Source organism: Pteropus alecto, unplaced genomic scaffold (assembly GCF_000325575.1).
Source record: "Pteropus alecto unplaced genomic scaffold, ASM32557v1 scaffold25, whole genome shotgun sequence".
NCBI classification, from domain to species: domain Eukaryota; kingdom Metazoa; phylum Chordata; class Mammalia; order Chiroptera; family Pteropodidae; genus Pteropus; species Pteropus alecto.
Window position 1 is genome coordinate 5,750,106 of NW_006441955.1, and position 10,227 is coordinate 5,760,332.

A 10,227-nucleotide genomic window follows, 5' to 3' on the forward strand; every position below is an offset into this window, starting at 1 on the left:
GACCTCAGCGTAGTTTGTTTACACATCTGCTTCCCCTGGCAGATAATGAACTCTTCCATTCTCTCTCGGGTGAGGAACTGTGTTTCGAAAAGTGCCTTCAATTTAAGCTTTGTTTTCGTAAAATTAAAGAGTTACTCATTGGGCAAGTTTGAAACACCTAAAATAAGCAAAAAAATGCTTGGGTGGAAGGAAAAGGGGAAGAGGAGGAGAGAGGGAGAGCATGGTGGAGCCACTGGCTTACAGCTGCTGTTTTTCCTGAGCATGATCTATAAAAACAAAAAACTCAGGCCTGGGGTTCCTCTGTTACAAGTGACCTCAGACAAAGTTTTTACTTCACCTCCTTCCATAAGTTCACAAGAGAAGTCAATAGGAAAATATTTTGAAAAAGATTTTGAAAATGGTAAGGAACGCCATGAAAGGGACGTATTATTATTTATTCTTCATGGATGGTAAATCTGGCCTTCTGAATTAAGCGCTAGCTTCTCATGCTCACCCCCAAAAAGAATGATTTTAATATGAAATGTATCCCTTTCATTTACTAAGACATACATTAATTAGGGAGAAAATGTTTTTCAAAATATAAACATAAATCTGTTAATAAGCACAAATCTTCACAGAAAAGTAGAAAGTATACGGAGACTAGCAGCCTAACCTTAGATGGGAAGCCATCTGTGACTTCCAAGAAAGCGTTTTTACTAACTGAAGGTGGCATACTGTTGTGAAAGGCTAAATTAAATACCACTAAACATTATTATGGCTTGAAAAAGTAGTTACAAGCTTCAATAAGCACACTTTTATCACAAGAACACACAATCTAAAGCCAAAATAGTTTAGTTTAATGTGCCAAAAATATGCTCACCCCATACATTGTTAGGAAAAGAAATCTAAAATTTGCTGCTAATTTATTTAATGGCAGCCAACATCTCCTATCTTCCTTGGCAAGAGGGCCATTTATTCTATGCTGTATTTTGCACACAGAAGTCTGCATAGAGTGATTTGCATACCAAAAACACATTTGTAAAAGAAACTGTTTGCATAGAAGCCAGGGAGAGATGGGGTTGCCACTGTTGGCTTTTATACACACAACACCCCCAGGCTACTTGCTTTTCATTTCCTATGCACTGCATTTCCCACAAAGGGTTATGTACTTTATGATGTATTAAAAATTAAAGCAAATATAGCTTGTATATATTCGACAACAACCTTAACAACAATAATATTGGCTAAATCTTTCCACACTAACAGTCTTCGATTTTTTACTAAGGGGTTGGCAATAATAAATACGATAATATATTGAGCTTTTATTTTATACCATATGTTTTATGTAAATTATTGCTAATTCTTACAATTAGCCTCCAAGGTAGGCGCTTTGGGTCCCCATTTTACATGAGGAAACCAGGCTTGGGAAGGGAAGGTAACTTGACCAAGCCATGCAAGCCAGCAGCTGTGAAGCCTGGTTTGGAAGCCTAGTCTGACGGTTCAGCCCTTTCCTTCCCCTCACCGTCCCCCGCCCCCAACCGCCCTCCACTGCCTCTCTTTTCTCCCAGTTTTGCCAAATACCATTGTTTCATTTCCAAGGGCCTAGTCTACCAGTCCTGGGGTAGCGGGGAGTCAGGCTGTGAGAGGTGTACCACTTCGGTTTCCTGGCATTCTTTCTGACCAGAGCCTGGAAGCAAGACAGCCAGTCTCGAGGCTCAGTGAAGGTGCCCAATAAACTAGCTCAGTGACAGACATGGGGTGAATGGGCAATGGCCTGTGATTCAGAGGGTGTCAGGGGAGAGAGACGGATTGGTCGCTGAACAAAGAAGGTACATGGTAGTTGAGATGCAACGGGACCCCCGCTCTCAGTGCCCATGCGATATCGCCAATTCATTGCCAGCCCAGCTGTATTCTTGGAAACACAGAATGGTTTTGTGTGTGCTTAATTATAATGCTACTTACAGAGAATTTATCAGCAGCAAATCAGATGCTTGATGCATTTCTTAAGGAAAAAAATTGGTAGTGGCTCTTTGAAATTTGTTCATCTGATGAATCCTTTAGATTTTTCCAGTATACAGCTTTGAAAGAAATCAGCCATTTCTGGAAAATCGATGGGGGGAAAAGTGTACAATGAAAAGGCTGAAGATGACTGCAAAAAAGGATTAGAAACATTTGCTTTCTTTTAAGGTGTTTCTGTGTGTGTGCGTGCGTGTGTGTGTGTGTGTGTGTGTGTTTTCTCACTTAGTTTCTCTTTTTTTAGGGCATGATAGCAAAATTTATATCTAATTATATCTTGTTATCCATGGATCACCATTGTCCAGAGATTCCTGGCTATGAGACTTATGTATTAGTCACTGTTAGGAAGCAGTTTTTCTGACACTTTTAGTAATAAATCCCTTTTGATATGATCTATAGTAGTTCTGCGTCATAGCAAGATTCAGGCTAAAGTAAGTGATGTGACAGCAAACTGCTTTTGAGGCAGACAGATCCAGTTTGAATCTTGGTTTTACCACTACAGCTTTACCTTACTTACTTAATCTCTTTGAACCTCAGTTTCCTCATCTGCAAAATAAAGAACAGAATATAAAGGCAGACCCTGGTTGCCTACTCGACAGCCATTTTCCTCTTTCATCTTGCTACCACCAACGACAGACTCTGATATTGTTCAGGTCCTATTGCACCTAATCCCAGCAGATACATGGATCTAAATCCTCCATTTCTGTTGTCAGTGATTGGTTTACAGGGTCTATAAGAGAGCATGTGACCTAATTCTGGCCTATGAGGCAGAAGGGAAAATCTGCCAGAAGCTTCTGAGATTTTCTTCTCTAATAAGAGAGATACATGAAAAGAAAGCCCTCTTGCCTTTGCCCCACCACCACCCTCCTTGCTTTCCAATCTGCATACTGTTGCTGAGACATGATGTTTGACGTTGTGGCAGCCATCTCTTGAATACGAGGAGGAACATCACTGATACATTAAAGATGGCAGAGTAGAAGGACCAAAAGAGCCTAGGTCCCTGGGGACAATACTGATCTATTGAACAACCTTGGTCCACCTATCTCCAGAGTTCTCGTTAACAATAAATGTCTGTGGTTTAACCAGTTGTATATTGGGTTTTATGTTACTTGCAGCCAAAAAAAAAAAAAAAAAAAATCTAACTTATACACATATGAACCTCACAAATGGTTGTAAATATTACACATTATATATAAAGTATTTAGTGCAATACCTGGCCCAGTAAATGGTTGTCATAAATATTGGTAACCGTTATCAGACATAGATAGGTAATGATCTAAAATATCAAAAGCTTTAAAACACAGGTAATCAGATGAATGGTACAGATTCAGCATGATAAAAAGCTTTATGATCTTGGTAAGGGTGGGAGGAGACATTGAGATATAAGACAATGATCACAGAAAAAAATCCTCATATCTGGGAATAAGATGTAACTACAGCCAGAGTACAAACGCTATTGGAGATGAAAGGACTGTGGTTCTTTGCCAGGTTTCCATCTATCCTCTTACAAACGGACAATCACCCTGTCAGCAGCTCCAATTCATGTCTGAAGACTAACAATTACCAGCCCCGCAAAGGGGCAGAATTCTTTCAACCCTCAGAGTCTCTTTCTAGAATACCAAATTTTACTAGTATTTTCTAAAAACATGTTTTATTTCTTTATGGCAGGGAAGATATATATTAAAAAATATAATATACTAATATACTAATTTAGGAATATTAATTTATATACTAATATATAATATACTATATATTATGTACTAATATATAATACTAATTTATATAATAATATATAATATATTAATTTAGGAATATCATTTCTTTAGATATAGCCTACTATTTTGAAGCACTGTAGTAACTCACAAGACGACATATACAGGACTACACATAATTTACAGATGAAATCACCAATTTTCGAAAGAACCTACTATGACACAAAATACAGTAAGAAAGTATGTGAAAGTACCTAGCATAATAGAGGTAATACCATATAGCAGATACTCAATAAATAATCTTTAAACTAGATTTTTTTCTTCACTGTTTTAGCAGAGCCATATGATAAGATTTCAGACTATCCCGAAGATTAAGCGCACACACACACATACATCCATATCCACTAGGATCAGTGTGCATCCATCCAAAACCCCTACACCTTCTATGGATATACGACAAGCATTGATTTTCTGATGGCCATGAGGCTTTACACATCCTGCATTAGTAATCATATTCGGTATATTATAGAAGAGAAATAACCAGACGTATAGACAAAAATTCATCAAGAATTGCAAACAAAAGATTTCTGGTTACCTTGCAGTTAAATAAAACCACCTATTCCTGAACATTTTGGTTAACTGAGATTTTTCTTGAATGCTGTTCACACACCTACTTTTCTCAAAATCTATTGGCTTCCCTTTCTTTACAATAAAGGGTAAAATTGTTGGCAGCTCAACACCTCACTTTGTGAAGTGATTCTCCCAAATTAATGATCTCTGCATCTCTAAAGACTTAAGATATCATTCATTCCTTAGAGGTAACTTCCAGCCTTTTTCAACACAATGGATGGATTTTTTTCCCTACTCATTCGTATGGAATTTAACATGACAATGTCACAGCCAGAAGTTTACTTTTGTAGCTATAGTCCTAACTGGCACTACAAATCCTGTTTATCTTTCCTATTTCATTTCATATCACCATCCCTGCAACTGAATGGTTCCAGCCAAACAGAACTTTTCTCAGTTCCTTGAAACTATCAGGCTTTCTCTTCAGGGCAGGTGCACGTACTATATACCACAGCCATGTATGCCTCTGCTTGTCTACACTCTTGCTTATCCTCTAGGTCTAATCTCAAACATCACTTGGATGTACAATCTTACCATACCCTATACTTCCTTGCATCACTTTGTATAAATTGTAATTTGTTTTTCCTACTAGTCTGTAAGCTCCATAGGCACAGGGCCATACACAGTTGACCCTTGAACAACACAGGTTGAAATGCAAGGGTCTACTTGAACACAAGATTTTTTTTTCAATAAATACTGTAAATGTATTTTCTCCTATGATTTTCTTAACATTTTCTTTTCTCTAGCTTTATTATAAGAATACAGTATATTAATACACATAATATACAAAATATGTGTTAACTTTATGTTATCGCTAAGGCTTCCGGTCAACAGTAGGTTATTAGTAATTAAGTTTTAAGAGAGTCAAAGTTATATGTTGATTTTTGACTGTGCAAGATGTCAGCACTCCTGAACCCCATTGTTTGAGGATCAACTGTATTATGCTCATCACAAAAGCGCCTCTGCACAGTATAATGCTTGGCATGTAGTAGATGTTGACCTGTAGTGTTATAGACTGGGGTATGGGTAGAATTACCAAATTGCCTCTAAAATTTTAGATACTCACTGAAGGTCTCAAAATGTGGTAACCAAAATGGACACACACATACATACAAACCTTAGTTATAATTACACTGGTAGTATCCTCCCTACTCATCTACCTGCCCAAATAGTAGCATTCCTTTAAAACAGTTTTCCTTTAAAACAGTGCTTTGCTTATGATTTAAAAAAAAAATTGATCTTTAAGACCACATAAAATGAGCATACATAATTGAATGGCTGCCTATCAAAATGTGATCTGACTTCAGTTAATTATTCTTGCCTTTGAAAGGCTCAAAAGAAATATTTTCTAAAGACACACTTGTACATCAAGAAAAAAATATTCATAACATTAATATCTTGATTCTTTCCAATTTTTATCAGTGTAGTATTAACATGTAAATATGGCCTTTGTTTTTCAAGATTTTACCTACTTTCTTTATTCACTTCTCAAAGGACAGATCAATGGATGAAATTACAGAGCTCTATCATGAAATTAATTTCATATACTTGAAAAGGCTACTTTAATCACCAGATAAAGGCTATTTTATCTGGGGGAACAGATAAATAGCCTAAGCCAGCGTTTTTATCTGTGAGAACTAAAGATTAGAGGGAAAAATTAGAAAATGTGATAGAATAAAACCTTTTGTTGTAATTGCAATACTAAAAATTTTTTAAAAAAATTAAAAAGCACTGTTTTTATGATCATCACTCCCTTCAAGTTAGGACTGAGGCACTGACCTGGTGTGGAAAATAACTGAAATATTAAATTAAACATATTGAAGTATTTTGCAGTTTACTTCTAAGCAATTATACTATAGGTTTTTCACAATTGAGACACATTACAAACTTTCCATTAGTGCAAAATTAGGAAATTTTAGAGTATATACAAATAAAAAATTTTTTTTTTAAATATTTTTGAGGTAATATAAAAAGCAATTTATGAAAAGGATAGTCATTGGTTATTCAACATGATGGGTTAGAGTAATGATAAAAATGTGGACTCTGATTAAGACTGTATCACTTGGCTATATGACTTTGAGCTAGCTACCTATCCTCTGAGTCTGTTTCTTTATACATAAAATGGACTACTACAAAGATTGAGATTATCAGAAAATGAACATAAAATGTCTAACTATACCAGACGTATACTACAGCTTTTCTAATTTTAACAGATATGCATGATTTCACAGAGTGATTATTACAAAGTAAAATACTGAATAGAAATTTAAATTGTTCCAAAGGAATAGTAACTAGGAAAAAATCTCTAATGATTCTGAGCTCACATTATCTTTATTTAAATTACCTTTATTATTCATTGTGAACTACCCTGGCCTTTATTTATTCAGACAAACTTTTGTAAACTACCACCAATAAAACATGGTGAATAGAAATCTAGAGACTGAATATGAAAACAGCTGACCCAAACAAAGTAAATCTATTTTCTTGACCATTTCCATGACAGTCAGAATCATGGCAAACAGTTTTCCTTAGATTATACTTCTCTACGCATGAGAATATATATTACAGAAATTATCTGGTATTGTCAACAGAACAATCAAAATACCACAGACCAGAACAAGTGTTCTCTTACTACTTTGAAACTCCATAGATATTTCAGCAATTTCCTAAATTATATTAATGATAAAAAGTACTTAATAAATTGCTGACCAAAGAAACTTCCTACATCTTATAAGACAATACTAGATGGAAATGTGTTTGTTTTAAAGTCTGGCAAAAATCAACCTGCACAATTTAGTTCCTTGAGATTTATCATTCTCCTTTGTTGAGAACTATTATTTTCAACAAACTGGGACACTAACCTCCTAAGGAAAGCCAAAACATCTTAATAATGAGGATCCTTCACCGATAATAATAAAAAACACATTAATATAAATTTCATTCTATCTCACTCACAAGTTCCGACATTTTTCCTCCAAGCTCTTTATTATCCAACCAGGACAGTTCAAACATATTTATTAAATCTAGACTTTTTTAACTTTCATTAACCATTAAACCATTCATTACATAGTTAAAACATTAACATATTATAAGTTTATAGTCTTTAATACAAATTGTTAAGGCAATCATGTAACATTTTGGTAAATTATATCAAATATAATGACATTTACTTCTTACATTTTACAAATTATCTCTAATTCACAGAATTTCACTCATTTTATAATTTCCCCAATCAGAGATGTGAAGGCTACAGAAAACTGAAAATGTGCCTTATAACTTTAATAAATTTTATGAACCTCAACCATTGTAAAGATCACTGAAACATCTACCAAATTAAATAAATGGCATTTGTTACATTAAAAGTGAGATTTTCCTTCCAAAGTCACTATAACCATTCTTTAATATTGAACAAAAAATTGTTGGAATTTGTAGGGTTTTTGTGTTTTTTAATGTCAGGGTGGTATGATCTTCTTTGGATGTATAGCTGTTGAAAGCTGAGTTATACAAAAGAAATAATAGAGAACAGAGGCTTTTCTTTACGTATTTATTCCCAGAGCCTGCCCTTCATCTCATTTTGGTTTTCCACATTGATCCAATTGTAGCACTTCCTGGAGAGAGCTATGTTCTTACCAGCAACATCAGGAAGAGAATAGGACAAAGCAAATGAGAAAATGCTAATCTTGTCATGTCTCTTTGAAAACAATCAATACATTCTAAGTTATCAGGAATACGTCACAATTTAACTTTTAATAATTTTTACCTGTAACGGACATGAACACGAAATACTGAATGAGTCCTTCATCTATTCAATAGGTGCACGATTTCTAGTGAGATGAATACCACGTAGCAGAATTTTACTTTGTTCCCTGTCCCATATAGCTGTGCTGACCTTAAAACCTCATTAATAGGCTATTCAGGAGTGATGCTTGGATAATCTCCACCGAATGGTAAATCAAAGGAGATAAAATCTAGAGATATGACATTACCTATTACTTCTTGTTAAGAAATTTTTTCCTTATAATTGTTGAAAAGCTATTGAGTTAAAGCAACCATGCCGACTCCCCAAAGATAATGGTTCAAAACCCCAAATGAAACGGTTGCAATCCCCTTGGATTGCCAAAAAAGGAATCATTAAAGAGAACTCGGACTGCATACTAAGTCACCTCTCCAAAAAACGTTAACAGTTTACAGGCTAGTATTGTCTGAATGCAATCCGCCACTGCACAAACTACCGGCCAACAAACTACCGGTGGCTACAGCGCTTGACCAATCCACGCCTATTTCTTCTTCGCGAGGGATTCCGGCAGTTGAGCAACCGGAGGGCGAGGCAGGTTTAAATAGACTTTGACTGAGTCATAGATGAACCACTGCAGGGCAGTCAGGGTGCCAATCATGATGATCCGGGCGAACAGACCCTTCCACACGCCCCCAAACCCCAGCTTGCGGAGAACTCCAAAGGCCGTGCTGCCTTTCTCCTTGTTCAAAACGGACACGACGGAATCGGCCGGGTGGGACACGACGGCGCAGAAGACACCAGCGATGTAGCCGGCCATGAAGGTCACGGCGAGCTGCTCGGCTTTGGTGCACTGGCTCTGGGGCTTTGGAATGACGTACTTGTAGAGGGCTTCCACGGTGCGCTCGAAGCAAGCGAACTTCATCATGGTGTAGGGGATCTGCCTCATCCAGAGCGGCGCCACGCCTTTGTAGAAGGCCCACAGGCCCTCCTCGCCGTACATCCTGGGGGCCGCGGTCCGCAGCGTACTGGAGTAGCCCGGCTGCGTTTGGATGCGGACCTTCACCGCCTCCATGGGGGCCAGGGCCACGTCGGCAAAGAACTCGGCGCTGGCCGAGGCGGCCAGGTACAGGCTGGTTCTCCACAGGTAGGCCTTCTCCTCGCCCAGGAGCTGCGCGTAGCGGATCTTGAAGACCTCGTAGAGGCCGAACTTGAAGAGGCCCTGCATGGAGTAGCCAAGGAAGGTCGGGGCCCACCCTCGGACCAGGCCGCGCAGCCCGTCGTCCCGCACTGTCACGCCAAAGCCGCTCAGGATGCCCCTGTACTTGCCGGGGTCCACCTGCATGCGGCACTTGATCAGGTCCAGTGGCACGATGACTGTGTGCGTCAGCCCGCAGCTCAACATCCCGCCCAGGCCGCACAGCAGCAGGTATCTCGTTGAGCCGTATTCGTAACTGTGTTTCTCCGCAGCCGCCGCCCACGGCCTGCCCTTGCTTTCACCTGCGCTTCTAGCCTGCGGGGCTCGGTAACCGCCAGCGTCACACATGGCGGTGCTCGTCTAGTCGCACAAGGCCCTCAGCCCGGGCTCTTTCCTCCCTCAGGGGCCACAGAGCAGGTGCACATGCGTTGTGAGCTTCCTTCGCGAGCCCACCAATCCAACGGTCAAGGTGAGCGGAACGCCCAGCCCGTTCCTACAGGGCTTCTGCCGATACCTCACCCGCGCCTGCGCAACCCCTACTGAGGGGCTTATCGTGAGGTCCGAAGCCCACAGCGGACGGTTTAAGTGAGAAAATCGCCCTGCCCCTCACCTCCAGGACTGCCTTCCCCCCGCGCTCACACCTTCCAGCAAATGGGCTTCTGGTAACAGCAGGAACCCCCCACCCCCACCCCAGCCCTCTTCAGTCAATGGTCAGTGGTCCCTAGGTCTCACCTTCGGCGGTGCGTAAGGCTTTGCTTGCCCAAGTGGCTGCCGTCCAGCTCTGCTGCCTAGTCCTCTACGAAGATGCTAAAAAAATAAATCAACAAGTACAAACACGAGTAAACACAGGAATAGGCGAGTAAATAGATGAGAAGGTGGGCGAGGGGCCGAAGAGTTGCCATGCACTGTCGCCCTCCTGAGAGGCTTTTCTGGAGTCCTCACCCAATTGTGCCCATTTAAGT

The 10,227-nt window shown here is 39.3% G+C and overlaps 1 pseudogene; it reads right to left on the bottom strand.

Annotated features, from left to right (window-relative positions):
* Positions 1 to 8,611: 8,611 nt before the first annotated feature.
* Positions 8,612 to 9,613, bottom strand: LOC102881739 (annotated as a pseudogene).
* Positions 9,614 to 10,227: the final 614 nt, after the last annotated feature.